Source organism: Heterocephalus glaber, unplaced genomic scaffold (genome assembly GCF_053883595.1).
Source record: "Heterocephalus glaber isolate CG9 unplaced genomic scaffold, H.glaber_assembly_v1.0 deba00001472, whole genome shotgun sequence".
Taxonomy (NCBI): Eukaryota; Metazoa; Chordata; class Mammalia; order Rodentia; family Bathyergidae; genus Heterocephalus; species Heterocephalus glaber.
Genome location: NW_028258315.1, coordinates 18,604,709 through 18,623,932, shown reverse-complemented (window position 1 = coordinate 18,623,932; position 19,224 = coordinate 18,604,709). Strand labels below are relative to the sequence as shown.

The 19,224-nt window shown below is 37.7% G+C and overlaps 1 long non-coding RNA gene across 9 annotated transcripts in view; it reads left to right on the top strand.

The window, feature by feature from the left end:
• Positions 1-19,224, top strand: part of LOC147826219 (uncharacterized) — a 161,343-nt gene that overhangs the window by 24,090 nt on the left and 118,029 nt on the right. For 7 of the 9 annotated variants that reach the window (XR_015439338.1, XR_015439339.1, XR_015439340.1 and 4 more), the window contains exon 3: positions 16,583-16,688. The exons of the other annotated variants lie outside the window; for them this stretch is intronic. This is a non-coding gene — a long non-coding RNA (uncharacterized LOC147826219). The remainder of the gene's footprint in view (positions 1-16,582; positions 16,689-19,224) is intronic. 9 annotated transcript variants of the gene reach the window in all.

Sequence of the window (19,224 nt, the reverse complement as noted above, 5' to 3'; positions counted from 1 at the left end):
CTTAAAATAATACCCTTATTTCAGGTCATTCAATCAGCTATTTATTTATATCCCTATCAAAATCATTTTGTAGATGACTTCTGAGTAATGTGTTGTAGACATTGAGCAGAGATCTGGAATAGGTTTTGGACATACAAAGAAGAGCAAAATGTCCTCTTATCCCTGGGCGGGCTCTGGTTTTGAGAGTAGACAGGTAAAGAGAGAATCACAATATAGTGTGGATGTGCTGGAGTGGACAGGATGCCTATGAGAAGCATTGAGCACTAGACTATAGCAACTCTATTTTACACATTGGGTGTGGCTACTGTTTCATGTTCAAATATACAATGCAATTTAAGGATTAAAATCTATAGATTTTACTTGTTAAAAAATAGCAAATCATATTCCTTTATTGAGCTGTACAGGAATGATTTTTATACAATTTATGCCTGGAATTAGTTTGCATTATACCTTGTCAGTAATTTATTTAGTCTTAGAAAATGCTTCAGTGTTATATTGAATGAATGCTTATAAAGAAAAATGGACGTTTTAGGCTTATCTAAAACTAACCCAAGGTTTTATTCATTTTTTCAATATATAGTTACTGAGCATCTGTTCTAATACAATGTTAGACTCTTTGATAGATATATTTATAGTCTGGTAGAGGAACTGTATCCTGGCAATATTACTATAGCAAAGAAAGTAAAATGCACTATAAAGTTCAAGATAGGGAAGAGTACTTCTAGCCTTGTTGGGGATGGATTAGAAATAGTTCATAATAAGGGTATTGTGTTGGGGCTTGAAAACTACATATATGTGGAAGCTTTATAATTTGGGTATGGTCTAAGTGTGTCTCTGAAAGTTTGATGTGTTGGAAGTTTGGTCTCAGTGGGGTGTTGTTAAGGACCTTTAAGAAGTAAAGCCCAGAAGAGATGAGGGCATTGTCCTCAGAAAGAATAAATGTATCCTAGGGGCATGGTTAGCTCTGAATAGAGAGTTGTTGTAAAAGAGCAAGACTGGCTGCTCCCCAGGCTGCCCCCACCCTCTGTCTTCCTGTCTTGCCTTGTGATCTCTCCCTCACACACATTCCCACCATTGTGAAGCCATCTGCCATAAGATTGTCTTCAGAGCTGAGTGGAGACAGGGTCATGCCTTTGAAACTCCAGAATTTTGATCTAAGAAACCTCTTTATAAAGTATCCAACCTCAGGTATTTCATTGTAGTAACAGAAAATGGGCACATGTATATTATATATAAATATATTATATATATATAGTATATGCATATATTACATATGTGTCCAAACGAGGCTGCAGTCCACTTAAAAACATGAAACTCAGAATGTTTCTTAATTGATGCATTTTGCACTGTGGTTTTACAATAAATTGAACTCTGTATTGTAGTCTTTGCTCACAGATCTTTGCAGCTACCTTTTAGCAGGCAGATCAAGAACTAGACCATGATCTGCACTTACTATCAGGTTTTATATTTAGGTCTATACATACTGAGTAATTTTTTGAAGGTATGAAGCATAAGTTGTTGTTTTTTTTCCCATATAAATATTCAATTATTTTGGTAATATTTACTGAAAGCATTTTCCTTTTCCCATTGCATTATCATGGTACTTTTGCCAAAATTAATAGACTACATATGTGGTGGGTCAGTTTCTGCACTGTATTGTATTCTTGATGGTGTCTTGAGATGAACAGAAAAATCTTAATTTTATCATATATAAAAATTTAAAATACATAAATCTTTATAGTTAGTCTTATTGTAACCTGCTTTTGAAGTTTTTGCTTACTCCAAAGTGATGAAGATATTATCATACATTTTCTTCTAAAAGCTTTGGTGTTTTGCTTTGCACATTTAAATGTATAGTCCCTCTGGAAAAGATTTTCCTAGTGTGTGAGGTAAGACTAAAGATTCATTTTTTTCCATGACTGTCCAATTCTATCATTTCCCCACTGGATTGCAGTCAGTGATCTTTGTCATAAATCAAATGACCTCATGTGTGTTTCAGTTTCTGGACCATATTCTGTTTCATTGATCGATTACTCTATTTTTTATGGCAATTTATCTTGTCTTTTAATATAGTTTCATAATAAGTTTTGATTTATAGGCTTTCTTCAGCGTGGAGCAACAGGGTTATTTTGGTTAATTTTGTCCTGCTACGTTTCCATATAAATTTTTGAAATTTGTTTATCTTTTCCAAGATGCATACAAAATTTGTTAAGGATTTATTTATGATTGGGTTCATCTTAGTCAAATGTGGAGAATACTGTTAGCTTTACAATATTGAGCTTTTTTGTCCATGGATATATTTTAATCTTCCATTTATTTATATCTTTAACCTTTTCCCTCCCCATATTTTAAAGTTTTTGATGAAGAGGTCTTATATTTTTATGTTATGTTTATGCCTAAGTATTGGATTTTGACAATATTATTTTTGATGATGTTTTGCTGTATTAACTTGACTAGGCTACAGTCCACCTGAACACATGAAGCTGAGAGTGTATCTTAAATGATGCACTGCGCACTGTTTTTAAACTGAACTGAACTCTGTACCAAACTGTAAACTCTGTAATGCAACCTTTTTCATGGTCCTTTATAGCCATTTCTTAGCATTGTGTTTAGATGCACATTATAAACATATAAATCTATATAGGTCATTTGAAAACATAAATAAGTTATTTAATCCAACGCTAATCTTGGTATTGTTATAAAGGCCTTTCACATAGCAGAGTCTCTAACCCTTGACTTTAAGTAATGGAAGTTACCCTAGATAATCTGGGTAGGAGTAATTGAACAGTTAGGAAGCCTTAAAAATAGGGCTGAGGTTTCCTTAAGAAGAGATAAAATCCCATCTGCAGATGACAATTTTGACCTGTGCTCGTGGAGTTTCATTCTACTGATCTTTCTTTCCTGATTGCCTGACCTAGGGATGTTGGACCTCCTTAGCCCTGGTGATAATAAGGTGCTGTTTTATCTTGTTGAATTCAGACTGATGCAGATTTTGGTTCTGGAAGAGGTTTCAGAAGAACAAAGCCTTAAGGACATGGCCAAAGAATTATTCAAAGCATTGCTAGTATATGCCTATAATCAAATACCAATACCTCAGAGATATTAAAAGAGTCTCATCAAGGTCATTAGATACCAAGGAATCAGAGCCAAGGTCCAAAGTCAGACTTGTCAGACTAAAGCCTTAACAATACTGCTATGCTGCCTCTCTGTAAGGCACCAGAGATTTAATTAGAGATAAATTAATATTTTAATATTGATATCCTATATAATACTATGGAGTAAGTATCTTTTAAATGTTTTTTCATGTTGGTATCATTATTGGGAAAATGTATGGTTTGGGAGGATGTTGAATTGAGGAAAAGTAGAAAGGGAGGGACTAGCACCTCCTGATAAGATTTGGCATATTGGTTCTACAGAAATCTTCATCTACTCCTTTCTTAGTGCTTTGATTTCAGTCTTTGATGTTAAATAGCATATTAATTTGCCCATATTCAAAGGTCAAAGAGATTTATATGCTGAGAAGAATGCATTTGAAAAACCACCTGCTTGCTACTTTCAGAAGCCTAATATTTATGAGTCCTCCGTTCTTGGAAGGAAGGATGAGCACAAGGTCCTCTAAGAGGCTTGATTTCCTTGTACTGCACTGGCAACACATTTATGCATAGAGATTTGCAGGGACACTACCTGTTGCCGTTTAATTTTTACTGAGACTGAAAGTATGTGTGAACTGAATGCACCCCATGTGAACCTCTGCAACCCTTGTCCCCAAAGGAACCAGGAACTCAATGGCACCTCAGCCACCCCTGGAGCAGACACCTATAGGCTGAGCCAATCTGTGAGTGAGTAGGGCCACGGCATGCTGGGCACAAAGCTGTACCCAAAGGAGTTCTCTTTCTGATTCCTAAGGCATGGGTATGATGGAGTAAGGAAAGTCTTTTAGGAAAAGAACAGGCAAAGAAAACAAAGATGGCAAAACTTTGGGTCCAACACTTCAAGTGCACTTAAGGAGAACTGAAGTGGTAAGGAAAGTGTTAACCAAAAATACAGCCAAGGGGGTAAGGGAGGGAGACTGCTGCAGTTGTACTGTCTGTGTATTTTGTAGTAGGAAGACTTGTGGTTCTTCCAATATGTGTCAGACATGAGGCATTTTCTTGGGAGAAAGATACAATTAATTAACATACATTTCTGTTGACCTTGGGATTGGCAGAAGGCTATGAGAGCCTTTGTATTTTCTTTTTTTAAAAAAATTTTATTCTATTGGTACATTTTAGGTATACAATGTAATGACATTCATCATTGGAAATTTGCACCTTTACATAATCTCACTTGGTTCTTATTTTTCCCCCTTCCTCTAGCCCCCCTTCAACCCCTCCATCCCTCCCTATTTACAAAGACTTTGTTTCCATTTTTTCATTTTCTCATATTAATTCCATTCTCTTCTTTCCTTTCCCCTACCCCTCCACTTCCCATTCCCCTTTGCCCCTTTTCTTCCTATTTCACTCTATTACACCTTTTAGTCCTTATTTACACGTTCAGTTTCTCACACTAGAGAAACTATTTGGTATTTACACATTTGTGTCCTGTTTATTTCACTTAAGAGTATCGCCTCAATGTGCATCCATTTAGCTATAAATGTCTCTAATTTCTCATTTTTTATGGCTGAGTAGTGCTCCATTTTTTTTAAAAAAAACACATTTTCTTGATCCAGTGTCCAGTTGATGGGCATTTGGGCTGCTTCCAAGTTTTAGCTATTATTGGCTCACAATAACCTAGTGAGATGGGGCTGTTATTTACATTTTCCAGATAAGATAACTAAGTCCCCTGGCTTGTCCAAGATCTCCAAGGAGGCAGAATGACACATTTATTGAATATTTCTTGAGTTCTGTTTTGGAGAAATAATGAATGATTATATTTCAAAACTTTATGTTGGGGAGGTCCTTTACTTGAGTGACTGTTCAATTGTATTTTGAGGTATACAAGACAGGTGTTTATGATGGCAAATGTGCCCGCATGAGCAAGCTGAGGCTCAGCTTTGAGTGGCACCACCATCCAGGCACAGAAACTGGAAACCATGGGCCACATCCATTGTATTCTCCAGCCAGTGCAGAACTTAACCTCTTTGCCTCTGCACAGTTCCTCTCCCTACAGTGCACACCCTGTGATGGCTACTGTTATGTGTCAACTTGACTGGACTAAGGGATACCCAGATAGTTGGTAAAACAGAGTTCCTGGTTGAGTTCATGAGGTTACTTGTGGAAGAGATTAGCCTTTGAGTCAGTAGACAGAAAAGAAGATTGCCATCTCCAATGTGGGTGGATGTCATTGAAGGCCCGCATAGGACAAAAATTTGGAAAAACAAAAAGGGTCCAGAGTCCCCTCTTCTTGAGCTGGGACACCTATCTTGAGCTGCAGGACAAGAATTCTTGAGTTTTAGGCCTTTGTTACTCAGGATTTGGCCACTGACTACTCCAGTTCTTTAGCTTGCAGATGACAGATTGTGGAACTTCTTGTTCTCCATTCTTATGAGTCAATTCCCATAATATCCTCCCCTCACTCATCTATCTTCTACTGCTTCTGTTTCTCTAGTGATATGTACCCCAACGCATACTCCTCACTCCAACTCCTGAGCCCAACTGTCAGGCTTCTAGGGAATCCCAAGGGCAACACTGCTGGAGTAGGGCTGAGCCTGGGCTGGTACCTATGGGGCTTACACGCAACTGGAGCTGCTGGAAGAGGAACTTGCAGGATGCTGAAAAAAGACACTCTCTCTCTGGCTGGTGGGAAATTCAGTCTTCCACATAGATCTCCAGGTGAAGAAAACCCTGTCACCCTGATCTGTGGTTCAGTCACTTCTTAGCTGGACAGATGCTGGCTCTCTTTCCTTCACTAGCAGAGACCTTTGCTGAATAGTTTGCTAAGACATCCTCATTGCTCTGCCAAAGGCTACTGAGAGGTAATGATACTGGCTATGTTGACTAAGTGCTTACTAAGAGAGGAAGTACTTTATTTATGTTGCCTCATTAAGACTTCTGAGGCTGTTTCGAAATGTCAGAGGGGGAAATGAGTCCAAGCAAGGTAGATGGAGGAGGCTTCAGTTTTCCACTTAGTAATGAGCCAGGGCAGAGCCTGGGCATGCCAGGTAGCAGTGTGCATGTTTGACATCTCTTAATTCCATTTACGTTTAGCCAGGGCAAGAAGGAAGGTCATTTAATACTGTACTTGGAAAATGTGTTTGCTTGACTAAAGATGCCACCACTGAACTTTCTTGGGGAACGAGCTGAGTCCTGCTTTCTTTCTGTTAATTACTTGTGCAGGCAGCCCTTGCACTTTTAATCTTGCCTCACACCTGAGACTTTCCCAAGGTTATTTGCCTGTGTCCAAAGGTGAAAAAGAAGCATCAGTGCTTAATGGACTTCAGCTTAAAGCAACTGAGCCTACAGCAAACCTAGTACTATTTTGGGACCACCCAAAATAAAGATTAATTAAAACTTGCTCTTCCTCTCCAGGAGCTTTTAGCCTTTGGAGGAAACACTACATTCAGAGGAACTAAATGGACATTTTCTAGACAGATACTAATGTGTGACAATAAATGCATAGAATAAAGAACGTAAGTAATGGGCAATTATACATGATTTAACAAAATGTGCTATGTAGAATAGAGCAATGGTCAGTCAGAAAAATGTCAGATAGGATTTGAATAGTTTCAAGAAATATTCGATTATTTTGGGCAGTGCTGGGGAATCTAATTCAGGGCCTCACACATGCTAAAGAAGCACTCTACTGCTGAGATACATCCCCAGTTCTTCAAGAAATATTTATAAGGGTGTATCCCCTTTAGCAGTAATAGTGACTTTGTCTGAGGGGTTAATTTATTCTGTGAGAGGCATATTTAAAAGGTGTTCATATTACCACTTAAATTAAATCTTTTTGATATGTACTTGTGGGGCAGCGATCAAGAGGAGCTAGTCATACAATCTAACAATGCTGGATAAAGTCAGATAAAATACTATTTACTATGTGTAGGTATCTTATCAATACAAAACATTAAGTTTTAGAATATTCATTGATATATACTAAAATTCAGCAACTATTAGACATTATTTTAGCAAATATTTGAAATTATTATTACCTATTTGATGAAGTAATTGCTTGTTTTTCAGGGAGTGTTTCAAACGAATGTTATGCTCAGTCTTCTGAGATTGACTTTGATGCCGTATGCTATATTTCTCATTGCAAAATTTTTATTTTTTCCATTTTGTATGTTTATCAGTAGAATGTCTTTAGAGAAACGCATAGCTCTGTCGCCTGGCTCAATAGCTATACTTGCTCTGGTATTTACTGGTAGTCATTTCACAAATCCATACATTTTTAAAAGCATGGATATCCCTTTTAGTAATTCAAAAATGTTTTCAAGGTACTTGTTTATATTCAAAGTCTGTTATCTTGCATGAACATTCCCCCAAACAAGCACAGGCATTTTTCCTATATTTTAGGTTGTCAGTATAAAATGTACTTAAATTTTCCCATAGCATCAGTTTTCTTTGTAAAATTTTCAAGACATTTCATATGGTTTGATAACAGATAATGCCTTGTTCTGCAATTACTTTCAAGTAAATGACTTCTGTGGTTTTATACCTTTAACTCATATTAAAAATACACTAATAAGCTTGTTGTCACAGGGAACTATCTTTGTGTCAAACTGAATGCAGCATTTGAAGAAGCTATTTAAGATGAGGGCTGTTCCATTTCTGAGCACTACTGATATTAAGGTGTGGACTTACCTGCCTGGCTAGCAAGTATTTCGAGCTGTTGTTGTCTCACTCAACTGAGTAGTTGAAGCTAAACTATTTGCCAGTCAAAGCAAGTGAACATTTTTGAAAAAGTCTTCCATATTAAAGAAAATAGAAACTAAACAGGTAGATGTAGTAGAGTGGAACAAATTGTCGATCATGATGAACTCACTGGCAGTTTTTACCCTGGGAAAGATGTTTATATACTTTTTTTATGTTCTTTTCTGTATAGTTAAAGCCAATATTATGAAAACAGTATGCCATCATAAAAATATGGAGATTATGAAAAGGAAATAAAAAATAAATCAACAGTCTATTCATAGGCAACCACTGTCAACATTTTTATGTATGTGTTTTGATCTCCTGTGTATATTAAAAAATCACTAAGGTATGTGCTTATCATCTTGTATACTTTTAAAATACTTCCATAGTAGTATTTTTAAAATTTATTTTTATATAGTCATAACCAACTACAGAAATATTTGTAAATATGAAGTCCTGGCTTTTGGATGTGCCAGCCAACACACTAGGCTCACATTTCATTTCTGATAGCTGTAGACATTTGGCCTATCATAGATTAAAAATCCATGGATAGAAAGTATGTGTCCACTTTAAGACATTGCTATATGCTACAAAATTTCACTTGCTATTCTTCTGTTTTTTTCCTTTGCCCATAACCGTTTGAAAAAGTTGTACCCATCAAGGTGTTTGCATTAATAAAATATAAATAAAGTACCAGAGTGACTTATTCCTTAATAGCTCACTGTTTTAAAGAGGCTTAGCAAATACAAAAATTAAAGTGGTTTTCCTAGGATTGATGTGAATTGGGACCAGTATCTCCACAATCTTGGTTATAGAAGATCCCATATCTATATTTTTGTGACCACAAATCATATCTATTACATAGTCCTCATGGCTAGTCACAAGAAAAAATTTTATGTTATTCAGATTGCATAAAAATCAGTAAGAACTTTTATAAGAGAAGATTTTTAGCTTAGTGTATTGCCAGGTGATGTTTTCTGCCCTGAGGTTGGTATGCTGCCTGGTTCATGCTACAGTTTTGAGATAAAGCTCCTGGGTGGCTTTTCCTCAATATGAACAGGGCAAGGAGGAGGGACTTGCTTGTCCTAGTATGATGCTCACAGGACTGATTACAATCTCCTATCTTTGGTCAGATTTACTGAGGTGCAATTTATATACAGTAAACTTCAATTTTAAGCATAAAATTTCATGAGTTTTAACAAATGTGTATATGCAGCCTTAAAACCACAACTCCCACAGTCATAATGCAGAATGTGTTTATTACCTCTCAAAGTTGCCAGTGTCCTTCTGCAGAAAATCTTTCTGTGGCCTCCTGACCTTTGGCAACACTAATTTACTTTTCATCACCCTAATCTGGCATTTCTAGAATTTCTAGAATATTAATAGAATCTCTTGCATCTGACTTTTCACAACAAAAACTGCTTGAGGACATCTGCATTTTTAAGTTTTTTCATTACTCTTTGTTGCTGAGTAATAGTCCATTGTATGGATGTACCACTATTAATTTACTCATGTATCAGATAATGGGTATTTGAGTTTCTTCGGTATTTGAAAATTACTACTATTTTGCATTTCTGAACTTAAATACAAATTTTGTATGGGTATAGATTTTCATTTTTCTTGGGTAAACACTTAGGAGTGGGATCACGTGACCATATAGTATGTATACATTTAACTTTGTAAAGAATTGCTCATTCATTTCCCAAAGGGGAAGTTCCATTTTATATTTCTATGTGAGAGGACTAAGCATCAAATTGTTCCACATGGTCACTCATTTACTTGTTTAGCTTGACATCATAGTATACTATCTTGATTTCTGTAGTTTTTTTTTTTTTTTGGTAGCGGGGGTCAAACTTGGGATCTTGTGCTTGCGAGGCAGGCGGAGGAACCACTGAGCTAAATCCCGGGCCCCTTCTATAGTTTTTAAATAAGTCTTGAATTTAGATTCTTGTTGGTCCTGCAATTTTGTTGTTTCTCGAAGTTGTTTTTGCTATTATAGGCCTTTAGAATTTTTCAAAAAAAGGACTTCTATCTACAGTGTATAAAGAACTTTTATTCAGTCTATATAAAGAACTCTGAATATGTAATATGCGTTGATAGCAAGGAGCAGGGGTGAGATCGAGGTAGTTTCTCTTTGAAGCTTGTTCTATTTCCTTTAACACTTTGATCCAGTGGTTACTAATGCTATAGAGGTACCTGTTAAGTTTCAGGTCCTAGAGTACTTCAGATTGTTCTCAAAGCATTTAGAAATGTGAATATATTATTGCTACTTAATGCAAGTTTCTGAAAGTAGTAGGATGTGGGCCATAAATAGGCATGTGGGCAATCCGAATCTTGGTGTGTCACATTAAAAGCAGGCTGGATTGCCAGGTATGGTGGTACATACCTGTAATCCTAACACTCTGAGAATCTGAGGAAGAAGAATTACAAGTCTGAGCCCAGCCTAGGCAACATGGTGACTTAGTGAGATTGTGTCTTAAGATCAAACATAAAAAGGCTGGGGATATAATTCCATGTGAAGATCCCAGTTCTGAAAAAAAAAAAAGGTTAGATCTTTTGGAACAGAGGCAGGATTTAAATTCTACTAAGTATTGCTGCAATCACAAGTCAAAGGATCCCTTCTTGTGCACAATGCAGAAAGAACTGAAGTCCTTGAAGCCACATGTCCAACAGGACCATAGGGAACATACTCCATAGTGTACACTGAGTATGCAGGAGAATGATACAATCTCACAATGTCTGGCCTTCCTGGTGGCAGTAGTGGGCATGATCCCCTCTAAATTAAGTTCCTGTGTCCCTCATTACAGTCATTGCAGAACACGCATCTATTTTTTTACCCATCTTCTTTCATGGTTCTCTCTTACTGGATGCAGATGTTTTAGCCTGTGCTCTGTTTAGAATACGTATTTTCAAGCCTATATCATATTTGTGGTTCCTACCTTGACTATTACAAAGCACTTAAATTATTATAATCTGATTATTAAAATTCATGCCTTTGAAATAAGATAACTGAGATAAGCATTTCATTTGATGATCAATGTACCCCTCAGAATCAGCGATGATAGTGTACCATATACTTGTCAAAATAAACTTATTAAAAATGCATCAGTTCTAAATAAAATCTTGTACTGATTTGTCATTTGTTTTGCTAATAGACAACTTTATTCCTGCTCTCAAATCATCTAATCAAAAAGTGCCAGTTTACCTGATAGGTTGAAATTCAATGATGAGTACAGTTCCACTGTGTGCACGGGGAGAGAAGATACTAGCGCATCAGCATGTGCTGTTGGCATCCCTTACTTTCAGAAAAACAAAGAGAAGAGCAGCTATAGAAGGCAGTTGATATTCCTGCACAGGTTGGAGTTGATACGCAAATTCATAAACACAGTGTTTCCATCCTGGTAAGCTACATAGAACCACACCAGCAGGGGTTTGATATTGTATTTCCTTCTGTTTTAGCTCTGTTGTCATTTCAGAAGCTCTGAAACTAAGAATCTCTAAGAGATGCATTAAAAGATTCAAAACCCCAGCAGAGAACTATGTAACAATTAGCAATCATACAGAAAGTAAACAATAAAGTATGTAACAACACAAGGAGGGTATTACAAAATGGCTTTACAAATTTAGGGTGATATCAGTTCAGTAGAACCCTGTTACTTAGTATTATGAACACAGTGCTTAAGGATCTTTTTTAGATAGTATACAAATTGGACTGGTCTAGAGCTAATTAGGTAATAGGTTTTGTTTTTAATTAAGCTCTGTCTTACTTCAATATCTCCCCAGGGGTCTGATATTCATTGCAATTCATTTTTTGTGGGGGTTAAACCTACTTCTAATGGTCTCTCATTAAAATTTAAGTACATAAAATCTGTACTTTATTAAGCTCTATACATTTTTAGAAAATCTCTGCATTGGATCTTAGAATAGTTGAAGAATGATCGAGAGTGAGTAAACTGGGAGATTGGAGGTCTTCATTTTAGCAGGATAGAAACAAGCTCATCAGAACCTGCCTTGTCTTCTGATGAGTGTCCATCCTTTCTGTTCCACCTACTCCTCAATAGTAAGTGAACAGCCTCCTCATTTTTAGGACCAGTGCCACTTTTTAGTGTAAATTAAAAATGTATACTTGCTGTTAGTCTCACTCTGACTTGCAACCCAGGCATGGCAATGCATCCCTGGTAAATGCTTGTGCCCAAGTCCTTGCCTTGCTAGTAATGTCTGTTATCCAAGAAATGTAGAGAGGTAGATACTTGTAATGATATGATCTGGAAGCAGAATACCAACATACGGAAAGAGAGGAGTAAAAAACACCCAGTAGGAGGACAACACAGTCATTCACCTAGGCTGTTCCTGGACCTTACTCATGAGGTTCCTCATGCTCAGCATGTTTTCAGCTCTAGGGAATGAATCTGCTTCTAGGTCTTGACTTCCAGAAGGTGTCCTCATTTTGTAATCACTCTATAGCCTGCAGTCAATCTAATTAAAAACAAAACAGGTACCAAACTCTGGCTATCTAGTGCTTGTTCCATTAAATTATATTTTATGGCCTCCTGATTACAAGCTCACTCAGAAAACTGGAATCAACCAATGTGCCTTGTGCTAAAAGGAAGGTTACTAAGGAGGGGACTGGCCCATGCTTTCATGGGAAGCCATATGGTCAAGTGGTACCATGATCCATCCTGTCAAATGACACAACTGGTAGAAGAAAAACTAGAGGAGCTAAGAGTGGGCTCTGAACATGGCCCCAAAAGAAGCAACCCTTGAGGAGACTTATCTGCTCTCTCTTTTTTCTTTTCTTCATTCCTCCCTCTCTCTTTCCCTCCCTCCCTCCCTCCCTTCCTCCCTCTCTCACTGCCTCTCCCAGAGGCTTTTCCTAGAGCTATCCCTAGCCTTCCCCTCTTTTTAATTAAGTTTATTGGTACATTTTCGGTATACGTTATGATCACATTCATTATTGGGAATTTGTACCTGTACATGCTATATCTTGGTTCTTATTTTTTCCCATTCCCCTTCCCTCCCTTCAGCATGTCCACCCCTCCCTATTTACATAAGCTTTGTTTCTGTTTTTTCCTTCTTTTTTTCAGTTTTCTTCTCCTCCACCCCCCCAGATAGGGTCTCACTAAGTTACTGATTTGCCCAAACTGGGATTTCAGGGCTGTGCAATCACACCTATCTCTCTGTTGCTTTCTTAAAGTAGTGTACTACCTGAAGCCTATGTCACCTTTAATACAGAGTTAATGTTTACTCACCGATCAAGATATTCTCAATCAGTATCTCTGCTGGGAAGCCTTGCCAAAGCCATTCCTACCATTAGTATGGTCATGGTTTTCTTACATGGTTGTCTATTCCTCCATGAAAGAGTTTCTTATACAGTAGAAAAGAGAATCAGGGGAATAATTCCTGGCCAGGGGTGAGTACTCAGCAATTGTGCAACAAAGGAGACTGAGACCATTTGCTATTTAATTTTCCTCCAGAATAGTGTAACAAAATTAATAACATAAGACGGTTTGTTAGAATAAACTGGTTTGAGTAGTTGATTAACCAAATGAGCAAACCTCTAACCCTTGTAATAATGATGGAGATTTATATTGTATTTATACTGTTTTTCTCCCATTACTTTGGTGACTGCCCTGGTGGACTTTTTCTCTTTATTTCCCCACCATCAATATTGGCCACTTCATAAACCTCTGTTCATGTCTGGTTAACATCAGCAGGAAGACCCTTCTTTGCTTTAGTACAGCAGGAATATTTTTGTATCAAAAGCTAGGATCAATCCAAGCATTCTAACACCAAAGTCATTTAATATTCACAGCACGGACCTTGGCAAACAGGTTTTGTGCACAATTCTATGAAGACTGATTCATCAAGGAATGAAGAAAGACTTTTTCTTCACAGAAAACAATCTGAAGACTACTTGGGTCTTTCACAAACTTTTCATTTCATTAAAAAATGACAGTACTGAATTCAGATGGCTTAACCCATGCTAGTAGATCTCAGCGACTTCTCTGGTTTGTGTTATGCCTTCTCACAAGTTGCGAGTCCTGACAGAATATCCATAGAGGTTGTCAAGGAGAGAGACCATCGTGGAATAGTTCTTGCTTCATGAAGGGAAAAAGAACTCCTCTAATATAAGAGGACCACACAAATCATGGCAGAACTGATGGCAGAAGTTGCATTTGTAGACACACATTTATTCTCAATATGCATGTGTTTCTGTGTTGGAGCTGCTGGTGATACAAGCCCATGAACTTGGGTTTACTAAGGCTGGATCATATTGAACAGGAGATGCAACAATGACAGGAATCCTCTTCTGTTTGTTGACTTGTGTTGGGCTATTTATAAGACAAAACTGGGAAGTAGGTGATGTTTTACTACCCTTATTCTTTCAGTAAATACTTATTTAGTGGTTACTGGAAAAAAACTACATCCTCAGAAATTAGTCAGATGTGGGATTGAAGCCATATATTGGTTGTGTGTGTGAGTTTGAAGAAGTTTCTTGCCCATTTTAAACCTTGGTTTTGTCTCTAAAATAGAGCTGATCTATCTTATCTCAAGAGCTGTATGACTGTGTTGCTCAATGGCAAATACTCAATAAATGGTGGTCATTACTGTAAATATTATTACTACCATTACTACCTCTAACATGCCACAAGAACCACATTAGATGTGGTACAGTACTTTCTCATGAGGAGCTTTCCCTTGAGATGCAGGATTATAAACAACTAATTATGCCACAAGAGAGTATAATTTTAGGGCAATAAAAAGGTATAAAGAGATTATGAGATTAGAGGGTGGGTACATATGGACTATATAGAGACATCAGACAAAGCTTCCTGAGGCTGAGGAATCTTTGTGATTTCTTAATATCTTTCAGAAAAGAGAAAAATCTTAATGGAGAAAGGAGAAAGGGGCTGATTTTCATTATACCCAATCTACTCTTTCTTTAACCTGTTTGCTTACAATAGTTTCCACCTATTTCTCTTCCTCTATGACCTAGTTCCTTCCTCAGAGAAGAACGTGATACTGTTGTGTGTAGGGGAGACTTTCTATATCACATGTGTGTTTAATACGTGGAAGGAAGCATATAGAAGGCCATATGGCCATGAGGTCCACTTGACTTGTGGTTTGTTTGTAAAGCTCAGGGACCTACTGGATTTGAATGAAAATCAGTCACCATGGAAAATGTGTCTTTGGCTGGGCAGCCAGAAACCAGGAAATGATTCCAAGCAAGCTGCAGGATGTTTCCCTTGGTCTTATTCACAGAGTTCATCAGATGTTGGAGAGTGATTTCCTTTGGATGTGTTGGCAGCAATCCTAAAGAGATAAATTGGGTGTGAGGAGTTATTAGAAAACTCAAGGAACTAAGAGAAAAGTTGCGGGGAACCTTTTGTACATTGTAGCTGTGGTCTAGGCATTTCCTGTAAGGTCTTGCAAACCTGGGTTTGGTCTCCAGCTCTGTCATTTACTAATGATTGATCTCAAGCAAATGACTGAATCTCTCAGAGTCTTATTGTATCATTTATAAAACATGAATAATATTTCCCTTATATAATTGATGTGAGGGTTAAATGAAATAGCTCCCAGACATGTGAAGCTCCTGGATGTGGACTCAGAATGTTAGTTTAGTTTCCTCTCTTCCTCCCTTGTTTTCTCTGCTTCTGCAGTTCCCACCAGCACTACATTTTCATATGGACAGACCCAAGTGTTCCAGTGGGTATCAGCTATGATGAGAGACAACAAGAGAAGAAGTTGTAGCCATGAATGACCCAGGGTTTTAATGTAAGAGCACAGCATTCCCATTACCATGGGATGGCCATGGTAACCAAAAGGAGAGACTCCAAAGATGTAAAATTCTGGTGAAGAGTGATATGGGAGAAAGTCAGTACTCTGTCCACCAACCCCCTCCACTATGAGATTCCCATTCCAGTGCTCAATGTCAACAGCTCGAAGTTTTACTAAGGGAAGGAGTACCCATAGGTATATCCATAACTGTAATGTAAAACTGAGACAAGTTATAGCTAGAAGTATTTAGAAATGGACAATTGCCCTTCACAAGAAAGGAATTTTAAGATGGGCATGGTGGCTCCCTCTATAATCCCAGCACTCTGGGAAGCTGAAGCAGGAGGATCATGAGTTCAAACCCAAGCTCTGCAACTTAGTGACTTGTAAGCCCTATCTAAAAATAAAAAGGGCTGGCGTGTAACTCAGTCTGAAGGCTCTGTGTTCAGTTCCCAATAACACACACACACACACACACACACACACACACACACACACACAGAGAGAGAGAGAGAGAGAGAGAGAGAGAGAGAGAGAGAGAGAGAGAGAGAACTCAAATAATTTCAGAATTCTTAGTCAAGATTTTGTGGGGGATGATAAGAATAGGGTTGAAGGATTCAAAGTCACTGGACTCAGAAATTAAACATTTACCTAAGTATAAGTGGCTCTATCATAGTGGAGCAGAAACTCAGAATAGTTTTTAAATGGCTCAGCCTCATTTAATGAGCCACAGTGAATTGTATAGACTGCATTTTTCTGGCATGGCTAGTTTGGATGTACCCTTGTACTGTGGTCTAAGTGTACCCTGGCTAAATGTCATTATCAGTATTCAATGTTTTACTTGAGCCTGCAACTTCAAGGTGAAAAATAAAATGGAGGCAAAAAGGCTCAAATATATGAAACTAAAGTGAATTTTGACCCAAATAATCCAGATATTGCTTCAGTTCTCAATTTTCTTTCCTTCTGCACAGGATGTTTGAATACAGTGAAGAAAAGCTGTTTCTTTAGTGAGAAACAAAGATTCAAGATTGAGCTGATCCTAGTTTTGAATTTATATGTGAAAATCATGGAACCCTGGTAAGAATATCTTGTTAAATTCGCCTTGTACTTGGCATGTGTATGTGACAGTTCTAAGTGGAATACAGTCTCAGGGCTGGTCATCTCGCATGCAGTGTACAAGGACACCTTCCTAAATAACTAACAAAGGTAGGCTGCATACATGTGTGCATGAAGTACCCCTACTTCTATAAATGGTGCTAATGGACATGTGACCAACCTAATGGCTCAGGCTAGAGTTGGGAGGCCAACTGGGTGTGCATTCCTACATGCTTTGCTCTCAATGTGAAAATAATCGGGAGTGCTAAGTATGCCTGGGTCTCCATGGTGTCTGTGCCTCTCATTAATAATGCTAAAAAAAAGGTTGATGCTAAAAGAGGCCTCATGAGATGGATACATGGAAACACTCTTGCTTTTTAATGTAAGTGACATGGTCGTTATCTCTTCAAAGCATTTAATATAAATAACTACAGGCCATTTTCTTTCCAAAGCATTTACTCAACTCAGTAATAGTTTTACCTGGGTGTGGTGGCACATGCTTGTAAGCCCAGCGCTCTGGAACACTTGGACTGGAAGATCCCAAATTCAAGCCCATCCTGAACAACTTAGCCAGACTCTGTCTCAAAATTCTTTTTTAAAAAGGGATGAGCATATAGCCCATTGTGAGGGCCCTGGTTTAATTCCCCAGTACTGTGAAAAGAAAATGTTTTGATAGAATATTAGTCTTTCAGGATTAGCATTAAGGATATTTGTCTCATGATTGGATGTCTTGAGTTGAAATTTAGGTAAGTTCTAAAAATCAGAGACTGGGCTGGGGATGTAGCTCAGTGGCACTGCACCTGTCTGACAAGCACAAGGTCATGAGTTCAGTTCCTGGTACTAGAAACAAACAAAGAAAAAATAAATAAAAATCAATATCAGAAACTTTCTTGAGATGGATAATAGTGTTTTATAGTCTGTGGTTAGTTGGTCATCTCTACGCATCACATTCCAGATTGGCAGAGTGAACTTCTGCACACAGCAACAATTTCCCCTCTGTCCTGGGCCCTGTATTCATGTCATGCCAGGATGCACCAAACAATTTTAGTGTTCTCTTTTCTATTCTTTTTGCTTTTCTTTCCTTTTGGACACAGACATACACTGTGAAAATCTTTCTCATTGTGAAAATACTCATCATATTTTAAGCCTATTGAAAATTTAAAATGCTGTTGTTATCCTGACTAATAAATAAATAAAACTTGATTTAGATCTTGATATTTGTTTTAATCTCTGATGCAGGAGGAGATGGAGGCAGCATGAATGTCTCATATCATGCAATGAGGAAGGTATATATGTACATAGTTTGACACATGTCTCACAGACCAACATATAAACAAAAATCATGCTTAAAAGAGAAAGAAATTATTGTCATCAGAACTAGGAATATGGAACTTCTCTTATTTCTCCTGCTTGTATTGTTTAAACTTGAAGAAAGCACTAGCCCCAGGGAATTCTTAAAGCATAGAGGAAATTCTAATAGCAAAATCCATTACTTTGACCCCTGCTGGGGGTGGGGGGTTGACTCTAGTAGCAAAAAATGATAATGAAGAGATATTCAATTGCTCAATATTACCTCTGATTAGGTAGCAAGTCAGGTAATACAGGTACATATTGTCTCTTACTACATGAGAAGCAAGGCAAATTTCTGAGTATATCTCTGAGTTGCTAGCTGGCTGTTTAGGATGGGCACAAGGTTAAAGGCAAACCCAAAATGCACAATCAAGAAGGATAGAAAAGTTAGAAAGGAATGAATAAATGGACATATGTAGATGATGATGATGATACCAGGGACTGAACCCAGGGCCTACTCACTGAGCTACATCCCTATTGCCACCCTTTACCCTCTTTTTTCAACTTTTAACTCATCAAATTTCCCATGCTGGGCTCCAACCTGTAATCTTCCTGCTCTAGCCTCCCAGAGTACTGGGGTTACAGGCATGCACCACCATACCTGGTTAGATTATTACTGTACATCAACTTTTCTTTTCAAGTAGCTGACACTCTAGCAATCAAAGCATCTTTGTTAAGTTCAGGTTATTTTACTATTATTTTCCATCCTTTTTTTTTTGGTACCAGGGATTAAACTTGGGACCTTGTGCTTTCGAGGCAGATGGCAGAACCATTGAGCTAAATCCCCAGCTATTTTCCACCCTTTTTCCTTATTAGAGTTATTATTTCCTAATTAAGAACATTAATAATTTCTATTTGGCTTCTTTTTTATTTATTATTTTTTTAGACAAGGTCTCACTATGTAGTTCAGGCTGGGCTTGAACTCACTATGTAGCACAGGCTGGCCTTGAATTTATGGCAATCTTCCTGCCTCAGCCTTCCGAGTGCTGGGATTACAGGTATGTACCACTGTGCCTGGCTCTATATATGGCTTCTTATAGATACTGTGCAGTTTAATATGAATATTACATTTTTAGCTAGACCCTCCTCTAGGTCTACCTTGTAAAATAAATGAATAAAATCAAAGGAGGAAAAATATGCCTGGCTATGTGATTATTTTTATTAGAAG